Here is a 17,817-nt window from a genome sequence, read left to right on the forward strand (position 1 = left end):
CAATCATGCTGGGTCATGAAACTAATTGTGCTTTGTGAGGGTGAAAATTCTCCGTTTCCGAGCGGGGGACACTGCTGCATGACGGATGAACGTTAGAAATGTGGTAAGCTGTGCTCTTTCATCTCTGTCACTGGATATTTATTCTGACTCGGCTTCTAAATTATTCATTTTCTTTAAGCAATCAATATTAATAATCTGATTTGCTCCCTGGCATTTTTAGTCACACTTCTGTTTAACTGACTGTAAATAAAGGTCACTTGGAGGCTTCCTGCTGCTGTTCGGAAGGTCCTTGCCTAATTAATTCCCAACACTTTTTTCCCTATGACTGTGATTAGCAGTTGCAATCAAGTTAGGCAATTAGCTGCCTCCTTGCACTGTGATTTGCTCAGTGCAGCCCCCAAGATGAAGCTCCATTTGGTCATTCCGTCATTACTCTCAAAAGAAACCTGAGTAGGGAGGATTTATTTTTCACTTCAAGGTTTACAAATTTGCAGATAATTATACAGGAGATTATCAAGCCCATCTGCCAGCTGCTTTAGTAATCTCCTTGGTTAGGGTCCTCAAATCCTGAGTACCTTGGGAGCAGCATAACTGGCTGATACTCTGCAACCGGAAAGGTTGGGGTTCCAATCCAGGCTCCCTCACCGATGAGTTCTTCGATCTTGAGTAAGTTATTTACTCTCTTGGTCAGTGAAGGGTAGTACTTCCTCAGGGTTTGTAGTGAGGATTCAAGAACACTAAATTCATGAATGGATGCTACAGATGTCTATTAAGAAATGGAAGAGTTCTAGGTGAACAGTTTTGAATAAAGTAAATATGTGGTAGGCAAAAAGAATGGATATATAAACAAACAAGCAAATCCATAAATGTTCACAAGTCAAAGAACAGGATGCTACGAGAGAGAGGCTTTCACTTTAGATTAGGTGGTCCAAGAAAGCCTTCCCATGAAGGATATTACATTTCATGTGTTCCAGGAGCCGAAAGTGAGCTTGGATGTCAATAGTACAGCTTGGTGAGTAGAAGGCATTGTAGGAGATGAAGTTGGCCAGTTTGCTCATGTGGTGAACAGGATAGCAGCGTGGTTAAGTGACTGGGTTCAAATCCCAAATGTGCTACTTATTAAATACATGACACTGATCAAACCACTTAACCTCTTTATGCCTTTTTTTCTACCTCATTGGATTGTTGAAGGCATTAAATGTGATAATTACACATAAAGCATTCAAACAAATGCTTGAAAATAGTAAGTACCCACTAATGTTGAATATTATCACTGGATGCTGATAATGAGTCTGGATTTTATTAAGTATGGTGAGAAGGCTCAGCGGTGTTTGAAAATACTTTTAAAAGTCAGGAAGACTGGGGCAACTGGGTGGCTCAGTGGTTGATCATCTGCCTTTGGCTTAGGGCATGATGCCAGGGTCCTGGGATGGAGTCCTGCATCAGGCTCCTCACAGGGAGCCTGCTTCTCCCTCTGCCTATTTCTCTGCCTCTCTCTATATATCCCTCATGAATAAATAAATTAAAAAAATCTTTAAAAAATTATAAAAGTCAGGAAGACTACAGTGTGAACACAGGATTGTAAGGGAAAAAAGTAAAAACAAGGATTCTGATTGAAACGCTACTACAGAAGTTTAAATTCTTGATCAAAGTCAACAAAAGTGGATATGATTTGAAAAGAGAGAAAGCAAAGTCTCCAATATACAGTAGAGTAGAAGCTCAATAAATATTACTTATCATGACTCTGATCACTTACTAGTCCAATGATTGCCCTTTTATGTACCTGCACCAGGTGATGATGGGTACTTCCTTAACACATAAGTATAATCACTCATCTAAATTATTAGGTTTAGATGAATTAGTTTTCAGTGATCTTCATAGTGTCAAATATAGAACAGCAAATGGGTTGTATAGTATTCATTTTGAACAGCTTTTTTTTCCTTTTTTTTAAAGATTTATTTATTTATTTATGATAGACATAGAGAGAAAGAGAGAGAGAGAGAGAGAGAGAGAGAGAGAGAGAGGCAGAGACACAGGAGGAGGGAGAAGCAGGCTCCATCCCGGGACTCCAGGATCGCGCCCTGGGCCAAAGGCAGGCGCCAAACCGCTGAGCCACCCAGGGATCCCTGAACAGCTTTCTAAAACTATGCTGGGAGGTAGCCTAAGAGGAATATCTTATGTGTTATACCAGCTTCTGGCTGGCAATGAGGCAGATCAACACTAGCAGAGCTGGAAGTGGGTGAGAGTTGGGGAGGTGTCAGGGCTGGACCCATCAAGCATGAGGTCTCAAGCAGTGAGGGATAGTGATCCAGGTCACGAATGGGGCAGGACGCATGATGGTTGGGGCAGGTAAGGCCCAGAAACTAGGAGGATAGCAAGATGAGGAGTAACCAAGTCAAAGCAGTTAAGAGGGAGGACTCATTAATTAATTTATGCATCCACTCAACAATTATATATCAAATGCTTGCTATATATTTACTTTTGTAGGAGCTGGGGCTTCAAAAAAGAGACAAAAATCTGTGGTCTCTTTCAGCTTACATTCCAGAATGGGAAAGTAGATTAATGGATGATAAATCAGTAAAGAACTATATTAGAAGATAAGGAAAATACAGAAAAATAAAGGAGGAATGCAGTACTCGTTGATAGCTTTTATATCACCTGGTGAAATAGAAGGTACTAGAAGGTTCTGAGCAGAGGAGTGAGGTGATTTGTCTTTTAAAAGGATCCTTCTCAGGATGCCTGGGTAGCTCAGCAGTGGAGCCTCTGCCTTCTGCTTAGAGAATTATCCCGGGTCCTGGGATTGAGTTCTACATCAGGCTCTCCACAGGGAACCTGCTTCTCCCTCTGCCTATGTCTCTACCTCTCTCAGTGTGTCTCTCATGAATGAATGAATGAATGATTGATGAATGAATGAATAAAATAAAAAAAATAAAAGGATCCCTCTGGCTCACAATAAAATGTATGGGGCACAGGAGATCAGTTAGGGGGCTACTGCAAAACTTCAGATGAGAGATGCTGGTGACTTGAACAGGAATGGCACAGTGCAGGAGCTGAGAGCAAGCTGGAGTCTGGATACAGTTTGCAGGTAAAGCCAATTGGATTTAGTTCTGAGCTAAATGTGATATGTGAGAGAAGGAAGCAAGTGCCCAGTAGTGTGCTACAGCCAGCTCATAGCAGCCTAGGAGAGGTGACTGTGCAATCATTTCTTCCCTCTGCCCAGTGGTCACAATGGTCACATTAAAGCCAGCTGCAATGACAGCATTTACAACATGGAACTCAAGAAAACTCAACAAATACAAATAGATAGCTACACACCTATGCACATTTATATATATGAACACATACTGCATTAATACACACACAAACATATTTATACACACATATACACACAAATACATTTTTTCCCTGAAGAGTTGATTGTGAAACATTTACCAGCACCACACTGGATGATATACAAATGACTCTGAAGGTTTTGGCCTGAGCAATTGGAAGCTGAAGTTGCTATCAACTGAGACGGGTGGACCATATTTATGTGAGGAATGTCTGGAGTTAAAATTTGGATGTCATAAGGGGATGGAGATCTGAATTTAGGAATCAGCAGCATATACATGGGATTTAAGGTCCTTGGCCTGGATGAGATGCCCTGAAGGAGGTGGCAACCCCGGGGAAGCGCAAGCACTGGTCTCTGGAGCACATAGACATTAAGAGATAGCAGATGAGGAGAGGCTCGTAAAAGACAATGAGATGTGGGTGACTATGAGGGATACATGGTTTCAAAGTGTGCGAATCTGATTATTCAGAACAAAATCATACTTCATGTCATCATCTTTTACAATCCCTGCTGGGCCTGAGCAGGAACGTATACCTTGGGGGTTGAGGGTGGTTTTGAAGGAGTGGTCTTGGTCGACAGAAAGCACGGGAAACAATCATACCCTGATAGAGATACATACATCCACAGGTTGGCCCCAGTAGTAAAAGGAGCAACTGTAAGAAGTGAGAGTTTCTGGAAAGCACTTACTTCTTTTAGGAGGGTTTGCAAATTATCAGAAGCAATTTCAAGACAAAGCAAATTCTTTTTGGTGAAATATTCTCTCCAAAGTGTTTCAATGGGCATGCCCAAGGAAACTACACTTTTCTAAGGAAATCCTATCATTAAGCAGCTGAAGGAGGAGCCCATTTTTACCACTGGCTTCCTCTCTTCCTGACAGCTGCAAGCCAAAGCAAGTGTGCCTCTGCCTGAGCAGATTTCCTTTTGCCTTTCTGTTCTGTTGAGCTTGTTCATTTAATCTCACAGGGGATCTGACAGCTTTCTCCAGCTCCTAAAGCATTTCTTTAGCACTCATTGAAAAGCACACGGAGAGAGAAGAACGATGGTGATGGCGGCTCACATGCAGAGACCTGCTATGGGCTACGTGAGCAAAGTCTGCCTGTTTCCCAAGTGTCTAATGCTCAGAATTAGGACTAGAAGTAACAATCCCAGCACTCTGTCTTTATGACAGCTCAACTAATGAATGCAAATGTTCAGCATAACCCATTTACTGGACAGTGGATGATTCATATCATTGGGATGTGTTATAGAAAATGTCAAGTGCTTTTAATTTATGGACTGCATCTACAGTTCATGTGGCTATATTCGCTTCTTCTTGACACACTGAACAGGTGATAGGTATCTTCCGTAGTATATTCTTTGCAGATGGGAAAGACAACTTGACAATCTACACAATTTTGCCATCAGATAAGCTCATTTTTGTGCTCACTAGATAATCAAAAGATTCTGTTCACCCAAATGGACATTTTCTCTAGTGGCAATGCAAGGCGGAAGACTTGATAGAGAAGTTACTTCCACAGAGGACTCTGCAACTTAGAGAATTCATCACCACTTCCTCACAAAGGCTGTCTGCAGAACTCATCCCCAAGGGGCTCCTCCTCTTCTGTCCTAATAGTCCCAGTCACTGACTGCTCAAATCTGGCCCCTCCTGCCTCTCCTGCTAGCAGGGATATGCCAAGGACTCGCTCCTCCCTCTGTATTCGTGAAACCCAAAGCAATCCTGATGACCACAGGGCAATAAAAGGCTAACTGAGATTCTGGATTGTGGGACTAACAGAAGTTCATTGTCCTATAGAATTTTCTATGAGGAAAAAAATGCTCCATTTGCACTGCCTAACACGATAGCCACTAGGAACATGTGGCTATTGGGCAATTGAAATGTGCATAGTCAATGTGGGGATGTGAATTTTTTCTTTTATTTCATTATAATTAATTTAAAATTTTAATCACCACCTGTGCCTTGTGGTTAGCCTACTGGGCAACCAAATAGATGCAAAGTCTCCCAGGCTTCTGTCCTGAGTCTGAAAAGTCAGTTTCAGTACTTAATGGAAAATTTCAGGACTGAGGTATTCCCTAAAAAGCCCCTCAGACAAGGCTGGTTTGAGAGAGAAATTTGTGGTCCTAGCAGCTGGGCCCTAAGGACTTTGTGCTCACTCCATCTCCAAGGTGTCAGACCATTTATGTATCATAGTTGTCTCAATATTAGGTACTTAGGACTTGAGGTTACATGACTCCAGGGATCTTCATTCTTGTCTTCTTTTAGGCCAGTCCACCTCCTGGGGCACAATTCTGTAAAATGTGAATGAATGATGCCCTCTGGAATCATGCAACCTTGGTGTTACGCAAAACATCTGACAAAATTTTCTAGACTCAAGAGAAAGTAATCTCCTGCTTTTTTGGGAGTCTCCTGTTGTCTCATGTAGTCATCAGTGAGGGAAGGGGAAACAGTGCTAGAGGGAGAGTAAGGGTGGGGGATCTGACCTGGATTTTGGATGTCCCTTTCTAGGCACCTTCTATGTATACTCCCTGTCTCTCAAGAGAAGACAGAAAAGCCAAGTGTAACCACCATGTGACTCAGATCTTTTAAACCAGCTCCTCTCCTTGCTGAGATAGCCTTGGTCCATGAGCTTACAGAAAAGTACATGCCTGGTTCCCTAGTTCCACCTTTTCCATTTATGATGTAACTCAGGTTCTCTGGACTTCAAGTTGACAGAACCAAATAAAATCATAGATATACAATATCATTAAGTATGTTATTAAGAGCAGAAAAAAAGCCTTCTAGGGTCATAGGCTGTCTTACTCTGTTTAGGAGCTGAAGTTTGCTTTGGTATGTCCATGATATAAGATTTAGGGCAGGATGGAGAGAATGAAATAAAGCCACGGTGAACTATCCTGCCCCTACTCTCTCCATGCTTTTGGCCTAGAGACCAGCACTGATTTATCAGATGGCTTTTATATCTCCTTTCACTACAGTTTTCACGGGGACCCTTTTACCTCCTTTGCCTTCTTCTGTCAACCTCTTCAAAATCTTTTCCTGCAGCTGTTCCACCTGGTCCCTCAACTACTTCAACTACTTTGACTCAGATGACATGGAAGTGGTTGAGGATGAGGACTCATTTGGTGACATTGGCTACTTAGGCTTGAATGTGCTCAGTAGAGGATGAATCCTTGGCACAGGGTACAGGATTCACCCGTGGAGTATGAGTTGTAGATATCCCTGAATGAGATCTGCTGCCCAGTCAATGCAGATCACAATGTCATATCCCCACTCTGATGATTAAACTTTTTGTATTAAGGATGAAGTCTGCACATTATCATCAAGCATGGCTGAACAGAAGTCACATAAGTCTCCTTCTTCAGGAAGGGCAATGCCATGCCTGAGGACATTCATGCAGATATTTTCCTTGTGCTCCAGAAGAAGTCCATGCATGCTTTTGCCAAGATGGCACCAATGTGCTCTATAGTGCCCTGATCATACCCAAGGAGATGGGGGTTTGAATCAGGGTTCGTGTGTGTCTATAGAGAAAAGAGGGATGATGCAGATTATGAGGACACTACTATTCCTTCCCACAACCTGATCCATTCTTTCTTCTTTCCATCCTTTTGCTTCTTTTCCCACTTACTCTACATCTAGCCTCTTCCTTACTGTTTGCCCTATTTTTTCCCCAGGCACTATGTGTCTTTACCATGAACATTTGCAATTTTGATGGCCAAGAGAGTCTTGTGCTCTGCAATGATATATCATCAAAGCAGGCCTAATGAAGATCCTCTATAGAGAGGCTTCCCATCATCAAGGTACCATCTCAGTGGGAAGAAATAATCATCTCATCCAGTTATTTCCCAGAAAGATTGATGCAACAGATCTCTAAGCAGTATCTACCTTGTTTCTAGGCTCTACCCTGTCTGGCCTAGTGTCCATCAAAGCAATGCCCCCACCCCCCCACCTCCAGCATATATTTAACCAAACCAATGCTTACCTTATTCTATGACTACTGGCCACTTATGCTATTATAAGTATAAAAAATTACTATTTGTGGGAGAGTGTTTCTGTCCATGATTCTCTTTAGGGCTGGTATATTATGGAATGAGATCACCAAGGATCAATTATCATGGCCCTAGATTTCAATGTAGTTGCCATCGAGTAGCCAGAGAACAAGTTGCATACTACTTGAAGATGTAGTCCAAGCCAGTAAATAGCATGTTCTCCTTCCCCTCCCGTCTTTGCTAAAATCTTTTTTCTGCTCCTTTTTTTTCTTAGGCTCCCCCTATCCAGAAAAAGGAAAAGGAGAGAAAAGGCTTTCTTTTGCCACAATTACCACCCTGGGTCCATAGTATCCAGCAGTCAGAAGGCCAAGGTACTGCACACATATCTATGCACAGTTACCACATGTATAGAGCTATCTATATCCTTTCTGGGACTGAGATAGCAGGGGAAGGACAGCTTGTGATCCCACTGAGCATAGGTCACTTTCATTTTGTGTTGGGAAGTTGTTAAGCCCACAGAAGCATACCTGAGAGCTCTTCAACTACGCACACACACATTCTGAGCTCTCTACTGCTCTAGAGCATATACAAGGGTGGATGATGGGCAAGTGATAAACTACCATGTATTTTTATTGAATCTGGGTTAAGAGGTGGGGAGTAAGACCCATCTCCTAGCTTCATTAGGAAGAAAAGGAGCTTTTGGGAGGGAGCGGCTATTCCTCACCATGAGATCCAGGAGTGTGGAGTTTCCTCCACCTTTCTGAACCGATGCCTGTTATCCCCAAACTTCTAGTTTCCCCTTCTATGATATGTAAAGCTACTTGGCTTCTTCCCCTTGCTAGAGTCTGAGTGGGGATTTCTGATCCTGTTATGTTTATGTAACCCCAGCTGCCTGCTAGAGCTCTACAGGAGGAGGGGAAAGACTGTTAAGCCAGGTTTGGGGATTAGGTCTTTTATGATTTTCTCATTTTGACAAACCCCTAAATACTTTTTAAATTAAGCTTTTGGTGGTCGGGGAGAAATAACAGTATTATGGGGAAAAAATGAAGTATTTAAGACATATGAGTGCTCGCTTCGGCAGCACATATACTAAAATTGGAACGATACAGAGAAGATTAGCATGGCCCCTGCGCAAGGATGACACGCAAATTCGTGAAGCGTTCCATATTTAAAAAAAAAAAAAAAAAAAAAAAAAAAGACATATGACATGATCCAGTGCAAACAATTCCATGAAGCACATGACTAGGAAGGAAAAGTCACAAAAACGTAATAGAGTAGGTAAAGTTCCATATTAATGTGGAATTAAATGAATTGTGCATTGTAGGTATCACTGTAACTTGTGCTGTTTGCATAAAATATTCAAATCAACACATTACAATGTTACATCTGGGCATAAAAAAACCATTCATACTGAATCAATCCACTGACACTGACTAGCTCTGACTAGATCTGACTTGATTGGTGATGTATTTATGTGTTAAACTGGAAGCAAGTCTGACATGCACATTGTAATGCAACAATGGCATCTTAAATGAAGCAAATGTTAAAGTGAAATGTCTTAAAACTGATAAAGGTGCATTTAATAGAAATGTAATTCAACATGCTTCAGTTTTTAAGTTTAAATGAAATAAAATTTATAATTCAATTCCTCAGTCACACCAGCCACATTTTAAGTGCTCAGGAACCTCATGCAGCTATTGGTTACCAAACTAAGCAGTACAAGTGGAGAAGAAAGCTTGAAGACTAGATTGCCTCATGTATCCCCTTCTCTGTGCGAGGGGGTGATGGTGGTCATGGTGGTGAGATGGGAGGGGAAAGATCCCCGAGTTACTCCTATGCTTTCATCCATGATTTCTGATAAGGAGGAGAAAAGAAAAAAACATGCTCTTTGGCCTATAAAGGAATGGATGAGCTGGTGTCTTATTCCTTGGATTTCTTTCCTTTTAGGCACTTTCTCATGACTGATACGTTTTGGGAGTATTCTTAATGAGAAGAGAGGAACTGTTAGTATCATTTGATAAGGCAACAAAAACTAGCTTATCAACAACTAATGGCTGCAAGTCTTAGCAGCTTACTTAAACTCTCTATTTCAGCTTGCTTATATGTTAAATACACTAAGCACTTGTCTTACCTATTTCCCAGAGCTGTGTAATAATGCTTTTAAACATTAAAGTTGCTCTAATTATTTTGGTAACTATAACGGTAACATTGCGCCATGACAGTTTTTATTTCATGGATATATATCTTACTAGAGACAAAATCCAATTCTTTTTTAAAAGACTTCAACTCAAAAAAAAAAAAAAAGACCAACTCATTGCATATTTTAAATAAAAAAATAGGGAAAATTAATATGAGATACTTGAGATAAAGTAAATTTTAATATCATATCAAATTTACTATAGGTCTTTCTTCTTTCTCTTTAAGAAATAATATGTTATTCAAAGAATACAAGTCCCACCAGTATAGCCTGCCATTTAAGAAAACAGACTCTGGAGACAGCTTTGCCACTGCTTTGATAGTGTGACCTTGGACAAGTTATTAAACTTCTTAGTTTCCTCAACTGAAAAATGAGCATAATAATACAGTCTAATTTATATGGTTATTATGACAATAAAATGCACATTGAATTTTTTAAGGGCCCATATTAAGTTCTGTATAAATATTGGTTATCCTTATGAGTAGTACAGATGTTTATACAATTGTGTGTGGCCAAGATTTATATAAAAGGTAATAATGTGTTTTTCCCAGTCAACACATCTCTGTGATGCACCCATGTGAATATACTCAAACAGAGTGAATTAATTTGACTTATTTGTATTGTTCCAATGAATGTTGATATCATGGGTTATTCATTTTCTACTGACAGCTATTTTTACTGTTTCTATCTTTTTTGTTATTACACCCAGGTAATGCTTGTACATCTTTCCTGGCATACATGTTCATATTCTATTCATCTTTGTATCACAGGAATTAATGCCATTCCAGACACAGGCAGTCTTAATGAGTCACTGTTAGAGTGAACTGACTTTTCAGGTACTCAGATCTGGGCTCCCTAACATGATGGCAAGCTCCTTGAAGCAAGACTGATGGGCTCGAGGCAGATCCTTAGTAAGTTACCGTGGCCCCAGTAGAGTGAGGTGGTGCCTGTGGCTAGTACAGTATATCTCCTGCACATCAGAGGTGAACACAGTGCGGAAGAGGCTTATAGCTACTGTTCCAGGAGCATACAACACTGACAGTCCACTTCAGAGAGACAGCAAGAGGGGAGTTTTTAAAAGAGAACCTGGTAGTGAAACTCGTACTCATATGCTATTTATCCTGGCCTTCTTTCATGTAGATTTTGATTCTCCAACTCAAAGAAAGGGATATTACTCAAGCTTTTAGGACAGCTTGGAGTGGTCAAGCCTCAGCACTCAGAAGACAGAGGAAAGCAGGAAAGGAGGAACTCTCTGCAGTTGTCCAGTGACATCTGGCCACATCTCCACGGCTTTGCCTGATTCCACCTGCCTAAAATGCCCTTTCTTCTCCCTCTCCAGCAAACCTCTAAATATCTACGATGTGATCTCATGAAAGAAGCCTCCCAGCCTGGGTTCAGGGTTCTTCACATGACACTGTACTTTTCATATTATGAGCTAAATATGAGACAGATTCTCCCCCTGGATTGATGGACTCACTCATATGGAGCCAATCATCCTACCAAGAATAACTAGAAGAGCTAGATGAAAACCAATCAAATGAAAGAAACCTGTTTGAAGAGACTCCCAAGACAGCAAGGACTTCAAGAGTAAAGGTCTTCATGAGAAGGAAAATTCATAAGGGGGAACATGACATTTTGCACTGCTTTTCCCTTTGGAACATTTGGAGCATTTGCCAATTTACCGTATTGGCAATAAAACCATACAGAAAAGTGAGTAGATTATAAGTAGAAAATTCAGGCAACTGATTACCCTAGAGGGGAGGCAGGTCATTTTGAGACAGGGCATACAGGTTTGATTTTGTTTGTTCTCTCTTTTTAAAAAAGAAACAGGCAGTATCCTATTTCTTAAACTAGATTGTGGTTACATAGCAAATAAGTTTGTTATTTTTCTTCAAATTTACGTGCACATACAGATACATATTTATATATGTGATATATATGTATATCACATTATTTTTCATGCACATTTATCGCGAAGAAGAAAAAGGAAAGAAACTCTAAACTAATAGCTCTTATCCACAGAGAACATATTCCAGCCCTCAGCATGATTTTGTATTTCAGCAGTTTCCTCAGAGTTGCTAGAAAACCTGTTCTTCTCATCCGTCGCTAGTAACTTCTGTTATTCCCAAATGATAATAAAAATCTCCAGGGCTAGAAGCTAAAAAGCTGGTATGCAGAAATAAGAGTATTAAAGAAAGCTGATGTGTGGCCTCATCCTAGGAGAGATTAAAAAAGAATACAAAGAAGGCAATGTTTAGGTTGGGGGGTAGAAGAAAGTGTGAGAAATCAATCTGTTTACAGACTCAGCCATATATAACAATTCTTATATCTGTATACCTTTGTACATATACACATATAATAATGTGTACATCTGTACTGGATTTGGGGAATGAAGGTCAGAAAGAATGCATAACACAAGGGTAAAACGAGATTAGGAAAAGGAATGGAGATAGTAGCTGAGTTCCTGAAGAGATACAGCTTATGAGTTTCTGACAGCAAAAAGAAGAGGATGGATGAGCAAGAACAGGTTGAGAATAAAATGTAAGAGATGGAAAGAACCAAGGAATCAGTCAAGTTAACATCACTTTAGGTGTGGAAGAACCACAGAGATTTCCATACCCCAGGTTCTATGGTGCTTCCAGATTTCCAAGCAGAGGTTTTCTCCTCATGCCCTGGCGTACAACATCCATAAAGAATGGCCTTGGAAGTAAAGTATTTCCATAAGGCAATTGCCTTATAAGTGAGCACACACCTTTGCAGCCTCTATGCTTCCTTAAACACAGTGCAACTTAATACATAATGCTTCAACTAAGAGAATGAGAAACTTCAAGTACAAACACATGGCAGCTTTCTGGAAATCAACTTGAGTACAACTGTCAAGAAGGAAGATTGCTTAATCTTAAACAAATGCCTGGAAAAAAGCATACTGTCTAATATTTCAGATATTTATCAGCAATCTCTAGGCAATTCAATTGACACAATAGGTATTATTCTCTGGGAAAATATTGTACTAGATCTCAGAAATATAAAAATCATGGGACCCGAATGACTTTTTTTCTTGAAAAAACTGGGGGGGGGGTCTTTGAAGTGAAAACATCCTGGATGATAATATAAGAAACAATATTAAAATTAATTTTATGCGAGACAGAAAAGCAATGAGACTTTCTGATCAGTAGTAAAAATACAAGTACCTACAGCATATATAAAGTATCTACATACATAATAAATAAATACATATAAGCACACATGTGTGTGCAAAGAGGTAGATTTGACATCTAATTTCTAAATAAAGATAGGTCCGCATCAGAAAATCATTCTCATTATATCTATCCCATCAAACCTTCCTGGCATTGCCTATCTGGAGGATTTTTATTACGCATTATCATATATGCATTCTCCTTTTTTCTTAGATACCTTAGGCATGGTCAAAGAACTAGTATTACCTACTACCTAATTCAGTAATTCCTCATTTTGTTAATGATTTCAAGAGGTATTATAAATTTCTTTAGCAATCAGAAACAAAATTAATTACACTTGCTTTAATTTCTAAAAGCATTTAAAATATTTGCTGTATAATTATTTAGGCCAAAAAATAAATAAATTGTGGCATTAAATTATGACAACAAAGAAAGCCTACTGCAATTCACTAAACCACCTCCCATACCCACCAAGCAACAATTCCAACAGCTATTTCCAAGATATATCCTGAATCCATGGGATCCATCCACTCCTCTTTATATAGATTGCCACAAGCCTAATCCACACCACATTTTCTCTAGTTGGAGCTGAGCAAAACCTGCTAATTCAACTTCTTGTTTTTCCTCCTGTTCCCTCCAAGAATACAAATTTGAATACTTAATATATTTCATAGACATTATTTATATTTTATAGTTTTTAAAATATCTTCACAGGGCAGCCCGGGTGGCTCAGCGGTTTAGCCATGCCTTCTGCCCAGGCTGTGATCCTGGAGACCCGGGATTGAGTCCCACGTCGGGCTCCCTGCACGGAGCCTGCTTCTCCCTCTGCCTGTGTCTCTGCCTCTGTGTGTGTGTGTGTGTGTGTGTGTGTGTGTGTGTGTCTCATGAATAAATAAATAAAATCTTTAAAAAATATATCTTCACATAGTATTGAGTGATTGCCATAAAGTATTAATCAGATCTTAATATGTCTCTGTTCAGAAATCTGGCTGTTACTCCCTGCATTTAAACAAAGGCCCATGGATGCCTGGGAAGTTCAGTGTTGAGCATCTGCCCTTGGCCCAGGGTGTGATCCCAAGTCCAGGGATCAAGTCGCACATTGAGCTCCCTGCAGGGAACCTGCTTCTCCCTCTGCCTGTGTCTCTGCCTCTCTCTGTGTGACTCTCATGAATAAATAAATAAAATATTAAAAAAATAAATAAATAAACTAAGGTCCAAACCCTATTCTCTGGCCTCTGAGACCTTCTATGATTTAACTCCTGTTTAGTTCCCCAAGCTCATGTTCCGCACCCTCTCTTTGCTTAAACTACTCTGACCGCACTTCTTTTCTGTTCTATTTTGCCAAGTTCTTTCCCACTTAAAGAGCTTTTCAACATGCCTGGAGAGACTTCTCATCTGCCTTCTCACACCTAATGATTTCTCTTCCTAAAAGTCTGGACTAAAACCTTATCATCTTCATGAGGTCTTTTCTTCATCCAACCTTCCCTCTCATGCTTCTTCTACTACCACTCTTCATTTCCTTTGTAATCTGTCACAACCTTGTTTTACTTTTAGTTTGTCTACTTGTTATTGCCATGAACACTGAAATGTAAATTCTATATTGGAGGCATTTTTTGTACCTTGTTCAACCTTGTATCACAAGTACTAGTTCAGTTTCTGCTATAAATATGCATTTAACAAATATTTGCTAAGTGAATGAATGAATAATTAAAATTAGTACATTTCTCTTTCTCCTCCATATGTTATGCCTATGCTTAAAGCTCTTCAATGGCATTCAGTTGAATTTATAATAAAATTTAATTCTTTACCATGGTAAAGTTCCTCTATAATTTACCCCTTAACCCTTTCCAAATTCATCTTTTATCATTCTCGTTTTATTCACAATGTTTCAACTACACTGGCCCTGCTCATTCTTAAACCATATATATATAATCTTCACCACAAATAATCCCCCAAAATAGTGGCTCAACAGTCACACTTATTACATCACAATCCCTTTTGATCAGAAATTTGAGGTGGTTTATCTAGATGTTCAGGCTTGAGATCTCTAATGGTATTGCAATTAAGATGCTCACTGGGATCTCAGTCACTTGAAGGCTTGCCTGGGGCTGGAAGATCCACTAACACAGCTATGGGCAGCAGACCTCTCAGGTCTTCACTGATTGGTAGTAGAAGGCCTATAGTCCTTGACACATGGCTTTCTTCCTTGGGTTTCTTGAGTAGTTTTATGCTATGTCAGCTGACTTCCCTCATAGCAAGTGAGGAAAAAGAACTAGGTAGATACTTCTATGGCTTTTACAATCTAGCCTCAGTAATCAGACTCTGTCATTTCCAAAATATCATCCTGATAATAAAAGCCTGTCCTTCTCAAAGTGGGAAAGATAGTACCAGGAGGCAGAAATAATTGGGGGTCATCTTGGAGGCTGCCTTGCAAAATCTGCCCTTTGTCCTACAATGATCCACATATTCTCTACATGCAAAGTATACTCATGGCACTACTTCCAAAGTCCCATTCCATTATAGTACCAACTCAAAATCCAGAACTCTGTCATCTAAATAGCGGTCCCAATGCAGATGAGGTTCCTCTGATGTAATTCCTTAAATATAGCTCTTCTAGAAAAGTGTCTTCTAATTTGAAATCCATGAACTGTAGCAACGAGTTAACTATCCCTTTATATGTCCAACATACACTGGTGAGACAGTAGGATAACTTTTTTTTTTTTTTTTTTTGGTATAACTATTTAAAAGGATGGTAAATTGGAGACACAAAGAAGTCACTGAAATCTAGCCAGATCAATTCTGGAAGTTCCTTTATTAGGTATCAGTCTTATTCCTGTTCAGGAATAACTCTGTATGACTCTTGATTCTGACCTCTGATCTCTTCGTTCCTTCCTGGAACTCATCTTTCCTTTCCCACAAAAGATAACCTATGTTTGCAGCTGCAAAACTTTCTTAACCTGCTTCCATCAATAGAATTTGGGGGGTTTTCTTTTCCTTTTATATATTGTCTCTATCCTTTCCAGTTCAAGCTGTTAGTGTTTCTACCAATATAATATGTTTTAAACCTCTGTGGTTTACTTGTGAGTCACGTTGGAGTTCAAACCTTTAGATAAAATCCACATCTAGAAACTTCTTTAAGATACACCTTTCTTTATGTTGGTCTTCCCTGGAGACTGCTGAGAGACAGAATCTTAGGTTTCTTAGAAACCCTACTGTTTGATTGAAGGTTCTCTGAGGTGCCATGTTAGCTCTTTGTTTGATCTTGACAAATGATCTTTACTGCCACACTCTGACTTTATCATTACACCACATTTTCCTAGCAAGGCCTCAGGTTTTATTTTTGCCTGGAAACCATTTCTTAATTTTAGCATTATTTGGCAACTGGAGAAGCTTAGGATTTTTTTTTTTAAGATTTTATTTATGTATTCATGAGAGACACAGAGGGCGGGGGGGGGGGGGGTGGCAGGGACACAGGCAGAGGGAGAAGCAGGCTCCACGCAGGGAGCCCGATGTAGGACTCGATCCCAGGAGTCCAGGATCATGTCCTGGACTGAAGGCAGCGCTAAACCACTGAGTCACTGGGGCTGCCCAAAGCTTAGGATTTTTAAAACCGAAGTCCTGTCTCTTTTTGTTTAACAGCATTTCCTTTAGGTTATCCCTTACCTCTTTTGTTTTGCTGTAATCAAGAAAATATTCGGAAGTCTCTTTAGCTAGATCACTCGATTTATTAGCCACATTTTCTACTTTCCACATGACTGCAGAGAACAGTGTTGCTGAACTTTCTGTCAATATACACCAAGAATCCCTTTTCCCTCAATCCACTTTGAGCCCTCACTATCAGCTTTTTTAAAAGCCATCAGGCTTCTACCCAAAGTCTGTTCAAGGTACTTGTGTTTTTCACTTTCTTCTCTCAAAGCCCTTCCATCTTCTCACTGCCTGGTTCCAAAGGCTATTTAGATATTTGTTACAGCAGCAGGGCACCTCCATTACCAAACTCATTAGTTACATTAGTTGTCTATGGGTGTGTAACAAAGTATCCCAAACTTACTGGTTTAAAACAACAAACACTTATTATTCTCTCTCTCTCTCTCTCTCTCTCTCTCTCTCTCTCTCTTTTATGGTTCATGAATCTGGGAGCGACTTAGCTAAGTTCTGGCTTGAGGTCTCTCATGAAGTTGCTGTCAAGAAGTTGGTCTGGGCTGCCAATCATCTGGAAGCTTACCTGGTGGTAGGGGATTCATTTCCTCTACAGCTAATTCACATGACTGTTGGCAGAGGGCCTCTTTTACGACTGGCTCTTCACAGAATGCCTTTGTGCCTCACCACATCTTTCTACGCATGTTTATGTGAATGTCCTCACAACACGGCAACTGGCTTTCCAAGTATGAGTGTTGCAGGGGAGCAAGATTAAAGCCTTAATATTTTCTATGACCTTGATTCATAAGCCACACCCCATTATTTCTGAATTGTTGTGTTTCTTACACAAGTTAGCACTGTCCATTTGGGCAGGATACTATTCAAAGGCATTCAAAACAAAGGATTCATTGCAGGCTTATTAGCACAGGGATATTGCTTTTTTGCTCTTTCTTTTACCTTCTGCTTCTACCTGGGTCACTTTTTTCTTTTTTCAAATCTTTACAAGGGTAACACCTAATCCTTTAAGTATCTGATCAAGTGTTACCTCCTCAAACCATTCTTCCTTTCCTACTATATCTTGTTATTGCCCTATTCTTTCTTTTATATCATGCCATTTTCTTCACACATTTCATTATTTTAAATCACTATTCAAATATATTTGCTTATTTATTTAATTGTCATTGCTTTTGTTTTTGTTTTGTATTATCAGTGATTCTAGTAAGGCTGATACTTAAGATTTATCCAATAAATATTTGTTCAGTGAATAAACAAAGGTATTCCATAAGGGTTATAAATGACTTTCTTTTTAGAACGATCTATTTCAAGAAAGGATTTAAGTCAGTATTGAAAAGCTCTGGAATTATCCAATACAGAAACATATGTAATTAACAAGAAACAGGTTCTGAGCTGCTTGGGGGTGAAATGTATCACAGTGTTATATAGATCCTTTGCTTGAAGAACCCTCTCTGTTTTCA

At 39.7% G+C, this 17,817-nt stretch overlaps 1 long non-coding RNA gene and 1 other non-coding gene across 2 annotated transcripts; both read left to right on the forward strand.

Moving 5' to 3' along the window:
- On the forward strand, positions 1-12,544 carry LOC140640867 (uncharacterized). Its single transcript, XR_012037468.1, has 3 exons — positions 1-103; positions 7,587-7,683; positions 10,650-12,544. It is a non-coding gene; the product is annotated as an uncharacterized lncRNA (long non-coding RNA).
- Positions 8,378-8,484, forward strand: LOC140642077 (U6 spliceosomal RNA). Its single transcript, XR_012038644.1, has one exon. It is a non-coding gene; the product is annotated as a U6 spliceosomal RNA (small nuclear RNA).
- Positions 12,545-17,817: the final 5,273 nt, after the last annotated feature.

The sequence above is a fragment of the Canis lupus genome, chromosome 10, assembly GCF_048164855.1.
Source record: "Canis lupus baileyi chromosome 10, mCanLup2.hap1, whole genome shotgun sequence".
NCBI classification, from domain to species: domain Eukaryota; kingdom Metazoa; phylum Chordata; class Mammalia; order Carnivora; family Canidae; genus Canis; species Canis lupus.